This window comes from Leptinotarsa decemlineata, unplaced genomic scaffold, assembly GCF_025532065.1.
Source record: "Leptinotarsa decemlineata unplaced genomic scaffold, Ldec_3_MD MMD2_tig00002082_RagTag_RagTag, whole genome shotgun sequence".
Classification (NCBI taxonomy): Eukaryota; Metazoa; Arthropoda; class Insecta; order Coleoptera; family Chrysomelidae; genus Leptinotarsa; species Leptinotarsa decemlineata.
This window is the reverse complement of record NW_027412573.1, coordinates 4,911,994-4,928,026: the sequence shown is the minus strand read 5'-3', so window position 1 is coordinate 4,928,026 and position 16,033 is coordinate 4,911,994. Positions and strand designations below refer to the sequence as shown.

The 16,033-nt window shown below is 35.0% G+C and overlaps 1 protein-coding gene across 1 annotated transcript in view; it reads left to right on the top strand.

Moving 5' to 3' along the window:
- Positions 1 to 748: 748 nt before the first annotated feature.
- Octbeta2R (Octopamine beta2 receptor) overlaps positions 749 to 16,033 on the top strand; it is a 301,658-nt gene continuing 286,373 nt past the window's right edge. The window contains exon 1 of the mRNA XM_074176875.1: positions 749 to 983. The gene's annotated coding sequence lies outside the window, so the exon portion shown is untranslated. The remainder of the gene's footprint in view (positions 984 to 16,033) is intronic.

Here is a 16,033-nt window from a genome sequence, read left to right as displayed (position 1 = left end):
ATTGTCGTACTGACATTTTTTGTAGTTTTTATAAACAAAAAATAACTCAACAAACCTTATCGGGTTGTTGGAATTGCCATATGGCAGATAAAAAGGAATATTTCTAGAAATATCGATATTAATGTGTTTTTCGGGAAATTATTAAATGTTTCGCCATTTCGTAGTAGGGAAGATATCGACTTCATATTCTAGTTTTGTGAAGTATTCGTCAGAAACTTCAAAATGATGTGTGATAAGGCCCCCCTTTCTATTTAATTTTTTTCCCAGATGGCGTCCAGTCGCCATCTTGAAAGTTTCATCTGTCAATTTCACTTCAAAATGAAGAATTCATGCAGTATTTTTTATTCGACCCGTTCAAAAAATAAAAGAGGGGGTGGCATTAAAGAAATGCACTGTATGTATAATGTATATGTATGAGACAAAAATCATATATGCCCATCATACCTACTATTTTTATGAGTCGTTTTTGTGATCAGGCCGACAAAAAACCAGAATGTACTTCACAAAAAAATTACTGCCGTTCAGTATTTTGATCTAAGTATTCGTTGTACATTTCGCAAATTCAGTATTTTATTAAGCAAAGCCATCCTTCTGCAATCCCTTCAACTACCAAGGAACCCTCAAGACGCCTCTCTGAACGGCCTCTCAAAGGACTTCGAAGCTCCGTATCAGGTGCAAACTGCAGTTGCAGGTCCGATCAATGCGCGCGGCCCGCGAATAGACGATTCGCCGGCCGGAGGACGCGTCAAACTACGGCAGTTTCTCTCCGCGCCTCGATCTCATCGCCTGCCGCGACGCGACCCTTGATTGTCACGCTTTTAGACTGTCGCACGCACTCTTGATTCGATTCGCCGGGCGGGAAAGCTCTTTTCGAAAAAACCGGAGCGGTGGTTCGGGTTGTGAACAGTTCACGATCTGGATTTTTTCTTTATCGTAGAGAGACCAGCTGGGATATGCGAGGCTGACTTTCTGGAAATTATTAGGTCAGACTTTTTGCCAGATGTAAAAAAATATATCATTGAAGAAAATTGTAGAAAATCCCGTTTTGTAATTGATCGAGTCATAGTTATTGATATTCAAATTGCAGTAGTTTTTGAGCTATTATGAATTTCAAAATTCTTGAAAAATTTTCAAAATAATAAAAGAAATTTGTTCGATTTTTTTTGGTTTATTTGTCAATTGATGCATTCCTTTCGAAATCAGATCAATAACTACCGAAGTGAATGTATTGAAAAGGAAATAATGGAATGAAAATTCGCCAACTACATTGAAAAAGTTAGTCAGCGTTATTAATAAATAGACTCCCAAAATCGGGCGTTGTAGCCAACATTTTCAAATTTCTTCAAAAAAGTTATACATTTCAATATTTTCCGGTCTGTGATGGAAATACTATCGTCGCTACAAATAACTAAACTCTACCCAGCATGTATGGAAAATTCAAACTTCAAAATATCTCATTCGAAAAGTTTTCAGCAGAATCATATTCCTGAAAAGTTTCTCAAATAATAATAATAAAAATGATAATATTGTTTATTATGAATAAAAGGAAAAGGGTTAGCCAAAGGCTATCTTCCACTCCTCCCAAAAATTAAACAGTGAGTGTGAGTAAATAATTATAAATATACTCATCCACTATCATAACGATGATAGAGAAGAGAAAAAAATTATAGATCATATATTTGCTAATAACTTTTAATATTCTTAACATTATTTTGGTCGATTTAATAATTCTATTGCACTCCCATTGAATTTTAAATTTTTTAAATTAGCACTGAACAGTAAGCATCTGTGACTTTATTTCTTTCTTGAATTGATGAATATTGCGATTTAAAAGGGGTAAAATTTCATCCAGATGAGAAGGAGCTACATAAGAGAAACATCCGTGAAATTTGGAAGTACGGCGCAGAAGTATGTTGAATGAGTTACGTCTCAAATTGACCATATGCATGTCAGAATGTCTGCTTAATGAACTATACAGTGTGTCCAAGATAAGGATCCTAAGCATGGGAATCTCAGTACCTGTTGGACATACAGCTTAGGTTAAATTAGGAAAAAGTTGTGTTCTTCAAAGCTTATTTACATGCCGTTTAAAAACTTGAAGAATTTTCATGGCCTGCTGAGATATTTGGGAAAAACGAGAATTTGACAATATCAATTTTATTTTTTTCTGACTTTATTTGAAAAGATATCAAAAAACGAATAACACTTTTTCATTGGCACTTTCAAGGTACTACACGATGGTATTTTTAGTTTTTATATCCGACGTTTCGTTTTCAAAAAACCATCATCAACTTTATTTTTTTAAATAGCCCTAAAAAAGTACACCCTGTATCTGATTCCATTTTTTATTACGAATTCAACGATGTAACACATGCCATTGTTTTCTTTTTAGGGAAAATTGCATTTTTTCTATTTTTAAAATGTATTTTTAAGTAGGTTAATAATGAGTTTTTTAAAGTAATGAAAAACAACAAAGAAATTAACGCATTTTTTATTTAATTCAAAGGAGGTGTTCAAACAGGTTTCCGTTATTTTCCAAACATAAGTATGATCTTCTAACTGTAGAACTTAAAACATCACGCAACATCTCTGGTGTAATACTGTTAAATGCGACAGTTACACATTCTCGTAACTGCTGTTCAGTTTCAAAAGAATGTTGGTAAACCCGGTTTTTAACAAAACCCCATATGAAGAAGTCCAGAGGAGTTGAGTCAGGGGATCGCGCTGGCCAAGACACTTCACTAAAGGTTCCAATCCACCTTCCAGGAAATCGCTGCGAAAGATACTCTCGAACTTGTCTAGAATTATGTGCAGGAGCACCGTCTTGTTGAAACCAACAGTTATTGACTTGTGCCAGAGGTAAATTATCTAAATAGTCTTCTACATAGTTTTGCAATAAATGATGGTATCGTTCGGCGGTCAAAGAATTATAGTAAAAAAACGGACCCAGTATTTTAGTTCCTAAAATTGCACACCACATATTAAACCCAAAACGTTTTTGATGTCTTGATATTTTCTTAACACGCGGATTTTGCTGAGCCCAGTAATGCGTATTGCGGCGGTTGAAGATACCATTATTAGTGACCATACTTTCGTCGGACCATGTTATTTTTGAAGGGAAATTATAATCTTCTTCACACGCGCGTGTATACCATTCGCAAAAATTTCGGCGCCGTTCGAAATCCCCTGGTTTAAGTCCTTGGCAAATCCTAAATTTATAGGGGTGATATCTATTTTTACGCAAAATAAATTGAGCTGTGGATTTGGCTACTCCTACATTATTTTCGATTTGCCTAGTTGATATTTCAGGGTTCTCAACAACTGCTTGCAAAACATTATTTTGGGCTTCTTCTGAAGATTCCTTTTTTCGAGATAAAACAGGCTTTTTAAATGAACCATATTCTTTTAAATTTCGAGCCAGCTCTAAGAAAATGGACTTACATGGCTGCTTTCTTTCTGGATATGTATTAAGATACATTGCTGCTGTATTTACAGTATTTTTGTGGCACAAAATGTAGCACGTTAGCATGTCAAACTTTTCTTCATGGCTATAATGCTCACCCGGCATATTCGACGATAATAACACAATATTATCTATTCAACAATAAACAATAATAACGACAACAGTAACAATAACTCTAAAAACAACAACTCGACAAACAGGCTAACAACAACGACAATTACTATTTTATCGTGTAATTAAATAATATTTGACAGGCTTGGTGACAGGTATTTACGTCAAAGCATTTGTTTGCAACGCCTACTTAAAGATTTTTTTAAAAATTGAAAAAATGTAATTTTCCTTTAAACTAAAAAGAAAACAATGGCATGTGATACATCGTTGAATCCGTAATAAAAAATGGAATCAGATACGGGGTGTACTTTTGTTTCGTGTCATATAAAAAAATAAAGTTGATGATGGTTTCTTGAAAACGAAACGTCGGATATAAAATCTAAAAATAGCATCGTGTAGTACCTTAAAAGTGTCAATGAAAAAGTGTTATTCGTTTTTTGATATCTTTTCAAATAAAGTCAGAAAAAAATAAAATTGATATTGTCAAATTCTCGTTTTTCCCAAATATCTCAGCAGGCCATGAAAATTCTTCAAGTTTCTAAACGGCATGTAAATAAGCTTTAAAGAACACAAGTTTTTCCTAATTTAACCTAAGCTGTATCTCCAACAGGTACTGAGATTCCCATGCTTAGGATCCTTATCTTGGACACACTGTATAGATAAGCAGCTGTTTTAGTTTGAAGCAACTCAATCAAAAACATTTTTATCAAATATTGGACTCTGTATCTCACATTCAGCTCCTACATTTCAAACAAAAATGGTGTGATATGTTCACCATATGGTATACAGCATACGAATCGCATGCAAGCATTTTGTATATGTTGTAACTTTTTGTTGTTATATTGCGGCAAAAATTGTAATACACCGAACAACAATGATCGATAAGGGGGTAAATAAGAGTTTTAACTAACCTGAGTTTCATTTCTTCTGATAACTGATACTTGAATTTATATAGCGATTTGAGTATGAAAAATGATACTTCGAAAATGTTCGTCACATGTTCATGAAAAGACAAAGAGCTATCTATGGTTACGCCAAGATTTTTAGCACTGTTTATCCAGTCAATGTCTGCGTTATCGAGAGTGAGCCTAAAGTTGCACTGAGTTTCTACAATTTTTCTTTGAGACCCTATGCATAAGGCCAAATCTTATTTGGATTGATTTTCAGTACATGATTCTCCAAGTATAGGATTGTTTTGTGCAAATCTGTGTTTATATTGGCCACGCAACTTTTTGTATCGGTGTTATGATAAGACAAATATAACTGTATATCATATGCGTATAGATATACTTGACAATGTGATTGGAAAGTGGAGTAATCAAAAATATAAATACTGGAAACATCAAAGGTCCTTAAATACTTCCCTGCGGTACACCTGATATTGTTTATTTTAGGGATGAATTCGAGTAATCATCCAGTTTGACCCTCTGTGATCGGTTTGCGAGATAGCTGGTCATTCATTTAAGAGAAATGTCAGCGAATCCTGCGAACTTGAGCTTGCTGATGAGTAAATCAAAATTAACTAAATAAAAAGTTTTACTTTGATCAAGCAGTACTAAAATGGTGACTTTTGATTAATCTCTGAATCTCGCAAGATCGTCGATTACTTTCATCATCATTCGAATTCACCTTTTTCTTTTCACTCAAAAAAAGAAGCTTTTCGGCTCTGTCCACCATGAAAGTTATCTTTGGATACAATCTGAAAGGAAAACCTCTTCCACATTAGCGTTGAATATCACGGGAAAAAAAATTTTGGGACGAAAACTTTTATATAAACATTGAGTTAAACGGAAATAACTCTCACCTATTCAGTTTGTATTGCTAGCATTCGTTATGGAATCGAATCAGGACATTGAAAGGGATCTTACATTTGAAGGTAAGATCTCGTTAATCCTCAGCTCACACAAGTTTAGACTTTTGAGTGGAGGGTGATACCAGGTTGAAGAAAAACACATTTCAACAGATTTCAACAGATAATTCAATGTTCATGTGAGAGTAGTTCTATCGACAGTAATTTTCTCTCAAGTCAATGTTTATGTGAAAGTCGTTTCCACATTTTTTTGTGTGGAGATAGAAAAATACAAAGCCCAAAAATTTTTCTTCCCAACAACTGATATTGAAAAATGATAATTTGGAGTTGTTTCGAAAACATTTTCTAAACATTCCTCATTCTCATTTCTTGCAAATTTTTTCATTATTCAATATACATTTTTTAACAATTCTACACAATGATAAAATCAACAATTACAACTATGAACATATCAACAGACAGACAGACGTTTCAGTTCGGTAGGAGGATATGTATAACGATAATAATAATAAAATGCAGACAAACAAATGCAAAAAACTGACGGCCACTATCTTGCACTGACGAGTGGCTAAGGAGTCCAAAACCGGTCTGCAAGTGTGCTAGTTCCAAATTTGAAGGTCGACTCTTTCAGTTGTATTGCCAATTGCATATGCAGGAAATTTTCTGTGAAGATTCCTGCACTGACGCCTGTCGGATATAATCCAACGTCGTTCGTGGTATTAGCCAGTGAAGTAGTTGTTTTCTGATAAGTCCATTCAACCTACTGTGTAGGTATATCCGAGACTGGCTTGAACATTTAAAGTTCATTTTTTTAGTGTATGTCATCATTCAAATTAAATGGTAGATAATTTTTCAAATTTCATTCATTTCGCCGTTACAACTCATTTTACATAAGTTCTCAACATTTATATTATACATTAGGTAACTGAGCATGAACTTTTTATATTGTAGCCTTGATAAAGACAATCAACATTATCGAAAGCTCAGTACAGCTGACTGAGTACCCATTATTTTTATCTTCATATACTTATTCATTCATTAATAGCGAAACATGTTTCTGATAACTATTTGAATACAATTACGGGATATTTCAACATTATAATGAATAACTTCTCTGAAAAAAATACCACAGTATCGTATCTTCATGAGAGAATAATCTGTCTAGTCTTTGGTATTGAATATAAAATAAGAGCCAAGGTCGAACTTTCGTGAGACTCCTATTATTTATTGTTTCCCCTCGCACTTATATTTGTCTATTTTTATATACTAATTATCTCTCAGGACCACCAAATGTATAATTTTGGAATAATGAATACCTTTTTGCTGCTTTCAATCGTCATTTGGCAAGATTGCTCGTTGCGACCAGATTTTTTCATCTGAGAATCATTATTCACTCGTTTCGCCATGGTTTTGGCAAGGACTTTCAGAAAATTGGTTCAGCAAGAGATTTGTGTGGTTTTTCGTTGGCAAGCGACTGAATTGAATGACAAAAATAGCTCTAAATCATTTTTTAATCCGATAACATCGAACCGAGGAAAAAATTCAAAATGTTTTTCTGCGTTTTCATTTTTTTTATACAGAATATATGAGGTAATTCTGATTGCTCAGGATCGTTATATCAATGGTGAATAAAATAAAACCATTATTTCAACACCTTGACACGTGTTTCGATCTCCAAGTGATCATCTTCAAGAGGAAGATCAAATATTTCAATCTTATAATAATAATAATAATAATAATTCATTCATCGTTAAATTATAATACATAAATATAAAATGAAGTATATGGAGTACAATATACCTTGATGAATGAACAGATACTTCCACTGAGGAAGAAACCCTGTATGTGGGTAAATTACAGAACAATAACAAAATAGAACAATTATGATAATTAAAAACAATATGATTGAAAAATATTAGAATCCAGATATCAAATATAATGAAGTTAATGTTTCACTGTTTTTGTTTGAATTAAACACTAAAATAAATTAGGACAGAAAAAGTCACTGAATAAAATAAACATCTGAAAACTTCTGAAAAATAAAAAAAATCTACATTTATGATTCACAATTTTGTATAAATAAAAACTACTAAATAAAATAAACTCAATATGAAATGAACACTACAAACATCTGAAAGTACAATCCCATGGAGGTGATCATTTGGTGATCGAAACACGTGTCGAAGTGTTAAAATAAAAGTTTGGTTTTGAGAAAAAACTCCAGAAATATTTAATATCAAAATCATCGAATTTTTTCGAATTGATGAAATGTCATAAGTGTTAGGAATCACACATTGAAAGGTAAGACCTCGCTAGTCCTCAGCTCGCACAAGTTTCTCAACTTCTGAGAGTTGTCGTTCATATGGGGGCGACAGCTGATTAACGGAAAAACAGATTTTAAAACAAATATTCGAAAATTTTGTACTTTGAAGAGATTGAGAATGTGTATTACTCTATAAAGGCATCCAGTATTATACTGCTCAATGAAAATGGTTGAAGTTTTTGTGCTTTGAAGATACTGAGAATGTACGAAAGTACGAAAGCATTGAAGGGCGACACAAAAATATTTTTTTCTGAGATACAAGTCAGAATTCATACTTGCAAGTCAGAATTCTGTGATACAAGTCAGAATTCTGACTTTCAAGTCAGAATTCTGAGATACAAGTCAGAATTCTGACTTGCAAGTCATAATTCTGAGATTCAAGTCAGAATTCTGACTTCCAACTTAAGATCCTGAGATGAAAGTCAGAATTATACAAAAAGGGCCACACAAAAATATTTTTTTCGATTTGTATAATTCTGACTTTCTCAGAATTCTGAGTTGCAAGTCAGAATTCTGACTTGAATCTCAGAATTCTGACTTGTATCTTAAAATACTTACTTGTATCTCAGAATTCTGACTTGCAAGTCAGAATTCTGACTTGCAACTCAGAATTCTGAGATGAAAGTCAGAATTATATAAATCGAAAAAAATATTTTTGTGTGGCTCTTCAACGCTGGAATCTCAGATTCAAGTCAGAATTGTGACTTGCAACTCAGAATTCTGAGATGAAAGTCAGAATTATACAAATCGAAAAAAATATTTTTGTGTGGCTCTTCAACGCTTGAATCTCAGATTCAAGTCAGAATTCTGAGATTCAAGTCAGAATTGTGACTTGCAACTCAAAATTCTGAGAAAGTCAGAATTATACAAATCGAAAAAAATATTTTTGTGTGGCCCTTTTTGTATAATTCTGACTTTCATCTCAGAATCTTAAGTTGCAAGTCAGAATTCTGACTTGAATCTCAGAATTATGACTTGCAAGTCAGAATTCTCACTTGTATCTCAGAATTCTGACTTGAAAGTCAGAATTCTGACTTGTATCACAGAATTCTGACTTGCAAGTATGAATTCTGACTTGTATCTCAGAAAAAAATATTTTTGTGTGGCCCTTCAATGCTTTCGTAAGAATGTGTATTACTCTATAAATGCATAAACATCGTTGATGTTTTGGTATAAAGTGACCTATTTTTAGTCTGAAAATAACTGAACTGATATAATGTAACATAAGGTAAGTTATAAGAAAAAAGCCGAAAAATGTATGCATTGACAGTAGAAGAATCACAGAAAAAAATTCATTAACACGGAAATTGAAGGTCATAACATCAATCTTACTACTAAATACTATGCGTGAACTGAAGTGAACCGTACACTGACTTAGGTTTTTTCGAGTTGAAATAGATGAAATAAACCAATCGAAACAAGAATTCGAACTACTAATTACTCACACTGGATCTGAAGGACGGAAGACTGAATAGATTGAAAAAAAATAGTGGAGAATGAGAAAGAATCAAAAAACCAGAATGAAAAACGAAGGAAACTATCATTCTGAATAAAGTAATGCGCGGATCAGTGATCCAGGGCCCACCATACATTCTCCCCAAATTCTTATATTTTCAAAAAAGAATCCAGAAACCCTACGAATCTAACATCCAAGAGAATGTATGACCCTCCTTTCCGATCTTAATTGTCACCGGTAAAGTGACTGGTAGAGATCCTACATATCCATCGGCCTATCAAAAACAGAAGAAGAAACTGAAAGCAGGCAGAACTAGAAGTGACACAAATTCATATAAAGACAAAGCTCAAGTTTTGAGAATGAAAAAAAATGAGATTTTTTTGTAATTGATCTCGGTGAAAAGAAATCTAAATATGGAGTCATTAGTCACTGAATTCGGAGAGTTGGAATGTTAAAAACAAAAAAGCAAGTCAAAATATGTTTTTTTCCGTTAATCAGCTGTCGCACCCGTACAAACGACAACCCTCAGAAGTCGAAACTTGTGCGAGCTAAAGACTAACGAAGTCTTACCTTTTAACGTGTGATTCCAAACACGGATTGGACGATAGCAAGTGAAAATCGATCGTTCAGTCTGCGGCTTGAACCACCGACTCCCACATCGGTCGATTGAGAGAGTGAACAAAGCACCCACGTCGAGCCGTCCGGCTACCGACCTAAATGATTCATTACCTTCTATGATACGATTTTTTTTCAGTTTCTATCAACTTGTTAGAGCTAATAAATATGGCAGTGAAGGTGCTGTGGTTATTCACATGGAGCAATTGACTACATCCAATGTAGTGTTTGTAGAAATGAACCAATGTCTTGGATACATCTAGATATCTGTGAAAACATTTGGTGAAAATGATGTTTTTTGGATTTTTTTACCAACCTACAGAAACTAATACAGTTTTGAATGTATCATCCAAATGTAATCCATTATAATTTGTTGAAGATCCCAATATCAACTTTTTCACCACGAATAAGTTCTTGCAGCCTACTAAAATCAATACTATCAGTCAAAAGCCCAATAATGTCGTGTATATGATAGATACGGATGAAATGAAATCAGTTGATATTCTCGCCGATTTCTAATTTATCTATTACTTGTCGAATCATTTTATTACAGACAAAAAATACGCAATAGCCTTCAATGAACAAGAACAACTCTGAAAGAACAGTGCTTGCCCTTCCTTATATCAGAAGACTGTTGAAAAGGATGGGAAGAATTGGGTCCAACCGGCTTCAGATCCAGAAATGGCATCCGTAGCAGCCTCACGAAAACCAGGCAACCAAACGCGGACTGCGCTTTGCCTTTACCGTCTATTCTGTGAGTTTGACTGTATTTTTGAACAGAAAATAAACACACAGCGAGGAGAAACCAGCAAATCGGGCTAGCATAGCATGTTTGGACACATCAACATAACATAAATTGGTCCAATGTTGAGATCATTCACAGGAAGGAACACTGGTTCAAGAGGGAGTTCAAAGAAGCTGCCCGCATATATGTTGTCCAACGAACCGGTGAAGCGGAGAAAAGGAAGAAGAGATAGGTGGAAACGTTCGAATTACCTATAAGTAGTCATCTCTCGGAGGAATAGTCAAGTTATCACCCGAACACGATTGTAGATACTGACAATCGAAACGTCGTAAAGTAACATGGTTTGGAATTTTTTTATTTCATTTTCATTTGTTCAATTTCCAGTGATTTGCTCATTTTCATTTCATTATAATTTCACTCATCGGTTCAGTCATTATTCCCAGCAATTCATTTTAATTTTTGATTTTATTTGTTCGTTCAGAAATTTCAAATCATATTATATTAGACAATGGAAGTCCGAACAAGTAAAATTCACTATGAAACATTGTCAACTATTTTCAAACAAATTTTTGTTGGTTACAAACATTAACATATTTCATTTATCATACTCTCATACTCTCCTTCCAGATTTTTGAAGCCTGGAGGTATCATGATCATGCAAAAATATTCTCTTATCGTTCGAATGTGAGGCTGCGTTCTGAAGAAAACCGTGACAGGCACCATATCCCAAAAAAACTAACTCAAATTCATCACGACCGGTTCTTATTGGCTGAATCCACTCCGGTTATTCATTTCCACCATAATTTCATATCAATCAATGAACCCTTTTAAAATATTATCCACAACCGAATAGAACGGAAATTGACGATAAGGATTTCAACTGAGAGCTACTCCCACGCTTGCCTCTGGTCATATTTTGAAGATTATACCAACCCACCATTAGGAATCACGTGTTTCCGAATAAACGTCAATATCTACCTATAATGATGTTGGGAAAATCCAATTTTCCAATGGAAATGTATTTCGGGAAGGAACATAATCTCAAACTTTATATTATGACACACTAATATGGTTTATGTCAATATAATACCTTCATAAATGATTTTGAAAATAATCAAATTCAATATATACTATAACTAGTTCGAGAGATAAATTCATTTTTATATACGTATGTATCCCTCCCCGATACAGTCTTCAGACACGTTTGGATTTTTGTTGGTATTGGTACATGGGATATTTCTTTCTTGCTTGGGGTTTTGCTTGGGATGGAGTTGTTACCCATCCTTTTTTAGACGAAGGTTCCATATATGCAGTGCGGCTGAGTTGGTATTAATCGGCACGCTGTACTCTCTTTACACCAGTGACCATCCGAAGTCCGAGCGTGTGAAGATATCTCTCTACGCCGATTATACGGCTCTCCTCTCGTCTCCCATTGGTCGAGAGCTCGTGATCGTCTACATGCAACATGCATTGGACGACCTCGAGCGCTGGTACCTCGAGTGGATGATACGAGTGAACCCAGACAAGACTCAGGCAATAACCATGGGAAGAACGATGTCTTCTCCGGCTAAAAAAGTGAGGATATCCGGAAGGGAGATCGACCGGCAAGTGCGGGTAAGGTACATCGGTCTTCTAATAGACCGTGGGCTCACCTGGAACCCGCACTTCACAACCGTGAAGGCAAAGATCGAGGGTCGGATCAAAAGCCTGTACCCTTTGATCAATCGACGATCCAAACTGAACCTAAAGAACAAATTAATGATCTACAAAACGATGTTTAACCCTGTCAACATGTATGCTTTAGGCTTCTGGGGACAAGCGGCTCAATCTAATATCTCCATTCTGGATAAATTGCAAAACAAGTTGAAACGGATGATTGTAAACGCTCCGTGGTTCGTACAGAATGAAGTCATACGCAAATATTTGCAGCTGTCTTCCATTCAGCAGTCCACTCAGTCGAGGAATCGGCAAGTCTTTGATTGCGCAGAAACCCACGATGATCCGTTAGTTAGGGAAGCTATAGATTACGTTGTAGATGACCCCTGCCGATATAGGTGGCCTAGACACTCTGTCGAATTAGGCCTTCATGCCCCCCGTTAAAAGGGGGACATGGAGGGGGACTTCATCTAAACACCCCAGCCAGGCAGAGGTTCACCGTCAAGGGCGGTACTGATGTTTGGGGACATTCATTTCGCCATCCCATGATCAGTTTTTGACCCGATTGTCCTTCTGACAAACTCCAGTTGCAAGGGTAAGGGAGCCAGGCTCTAACCTGTTTGAAATCAAGATGGCTGTGGTGTTTTTGGTCGAGTTCCAAGCACACTGCTGCTTGGTTCGGATCTTTCCTGCAGTGATGAGAAATAATACCTAAAAATCGGTCGGTAGGAGACCTCCTCGACTGATTTCAGCATGGTCCTGCAGCGAGATAAAGGGAAAGCATCTGAAATACTAACCTCTATGAGGTATTTTGCTTATATGTCTCCAAACACTTTTCTGCAGATCCTTTACAAGAAAAAACTCAGGGAGTTTTAAGCGTTACATCCAACAGATGTCATTTATAGGATTGACAGAATTCGAGGATTTATTCATTCAAGAAAACAAAAAATTCTCACGCTAGTCTGCAGTAAAAAAAAGTTTAGCAGTACCTACATTCGTGATTCAGCTTTGCACCACTGATTTTATCTTATGGCAGATCCAAAAGGTGATGTTTGGTGTTGAATTGTTTTTGTATTCTGGTTTCAAATGAAACATCTGTGTCAAATTCGATATAGACTTTCGTGTGATCAGCTGGTGGTGGATATTATCAAGGGTGAGCTCATTTTCTAATTCAGTTTTTATAATTCTTAGGGTTTTATCAACCGAAACGTTGGTGAACAAACTCGCAACATCGATACTCACCAGGAGATCAATGAAAACAGAAGTATTCTTCATGTAACTGTTTCTGTTTTCAGACAAAGGTTCCAAAATTTGACTAGGAGAAACAAGATTCATTGTCGTTCTCATCAAACAAACGGAATCAATCAATACCAACAGAGTTTTCAAACTCCTTCATCTTCGCGTTGAACAAACTCAGTCCTCAACTGTCTTGCTTCTGCTGGTCGAATCGAACTCGTGTCATTGAGAGATTGAAAAATAAAAAACCACGTAGGCGAAATGAAAGACGAAAGAATAATCCACATGGATTTCCATTCAATTCCTATGTTTCCGCCCAAGCAGCTAAGTGATTCTAAAAGTTCCATCCACTTTTTCCCTCGGCAGAGTACGTTGTATTTTATTTGATTGTATATTACTTCTACGGCTCCTTCTGCTCCTGTCGACGACCATTTTTCAGTGTTGAGTGCTGGAAAAAAGGAAAGTTCGATCAAAACAACGGAAACGGGTGAAACTGTGAAACGAGTGATTCATTGGAGTGTTTGATCCGATTTAGATGTGTGCCACTTCAACGAGAAATTGCTCCGAGTGGTTCTAGAGGATTGAGTCGCACTATCGCATCTGTTTTGGCGATTGCAGTGCCGTTCGTGGAAGGTTGAAAAGATCGGAATACATTCTCGTTAATGGGAAGAACCTTTGGCGTACAATGAATATAATGAAAACACTTCCATCACATCAGAACGACAATACTGTTTGGGAAAGGAAGTTTTTGACTTTCTACTACTCCATCTTGATACAAAAAAAGAAGGATGAGGGAGTCTTCCAAAGAAAGGAAGGAAGTAACTCTATACATGGATGTGTAGATCATGCAAAGAAGTAACTTTCAGACACAAACTGAAAGAAAGTCCTCCTGAAACAGCTACTTTCATATAGACATTGAATTATACGAAAGAAAAAATTCTTTCGATACAAATACTTCGAAACAAATACTTCTATATGAACACTGAATTATACAGAAGATACTTTTCTCTACTCAGTTTGTATTTCAAACATTCGTTGTGGAATGAAAATCAGATATCATTCACATGAGTTCTACTTTGAATGAATGGTAATAAATTGCACTTACATGGAACACTGTCACCCTCACTGGTATACACCGATGTTTCGCCTTAAGACACTTGTCCTAAGGCTCTTCAGTACCAAATTGGATAACATTATAGAAAATACACACACTTCATTCATGAATTACGATTTTTAATGTCACGGAATAAGCTTGATCTGCTTATGTCATCGATAACATCGTAATGACATTCATTCACCTATTTGATTTAATCCCAGCCAAGAGGAATCTTATTTGAATTGAAGGATTTATATTTCTTAGGAGTGATTAATTTTTGGAAAAGAAAGCTTTTGGCTTTCTGATAGTATGACGTATGATAGTATGTTGTAGATATATGATAGTAATGTTGAGATAGACTAGTGGCTACCATTAAACAATATTCACACTAGTGATTTCACTTTTCACTTAGACTGTGAATACCATTTCATTGATGATTACGCACAGTTGTAATTTTCTATTGAATTCTTTGATTGGGCTTCAGCTGCAAATTCTTTTCGAAAGAATTGTGGACATTTTTTATGTAGATTCCATCAGTTATTATAATAGATACATTCTTCTGACATTAAATAACAGTGTTTGTTTGAAGACGATTGACAATATTTCATGATGAATTTCATTAGTTCGAACTTTCATTGCCTGATATTACATAAAATGATTCGAAATCCCTGAAAGAACTAATAAAAAAGAAGAACTAAAAAAGAATAGCTGAAAATAACGATCATATTAAGCAAAAAACACTGAAATGAAATAACATTGACGATTCTAATACATGCTATCTGTGTTCAATGGAAAATAAATATTATTATTATTGTTATTATCACCTTATCCTAACTTCAACTTGAAGATTCTCCTAGGTTACATTCATTTTGAAGACCTAACACAAGTGTAACTAAATGTCAATATATTTGTTTGTTTGCTCCAAAGGAACTTGATTGATAAACGTGTTTAATTTAATTAACTTTAACAAATTGAAATTACATGGCTCAGATGTGATTGTAAAATTAACCAAAATCGTTAAGAAATACTATGTTAACGGTAGATTTGATCTTTTGTTAGAAGTTGAAAAATGTTCTCCTTAAACTTATAATGAGAGGTATTTATAAAATCTGATGGCAATGTATCTATCGAGTGGTCCAACGGAAAGTATGCACCTTGCTTTTCTCCTTTTTTTGTAACTTAATGCAAAAATGCGTTACAGGTCAATTTTGCTTTTGAGGGGGACACATTTCAGATGTATATTTCTGCCTGTGCCTTCAACCCCCTAGCGAGGGTGAGTAACAACCCTAAAATTTCAAATAGAAAGTGGGGTCGAGTGATATATTTCTGTTTAAAAATCTATATATATAGATTTTTAAACAGAAACAAATATATAGATTTGTGTGCCCTTTCAAATATATCATTTGAAAGGGCACACAATTCTCTTTCCAATGATACCTTATTTGTTGTATTCACTTGAATAGTTATAAAAAAGCAAGAACATTTACTCGATATTTTTGGTGTTGATGAAAATGCGGAAAAA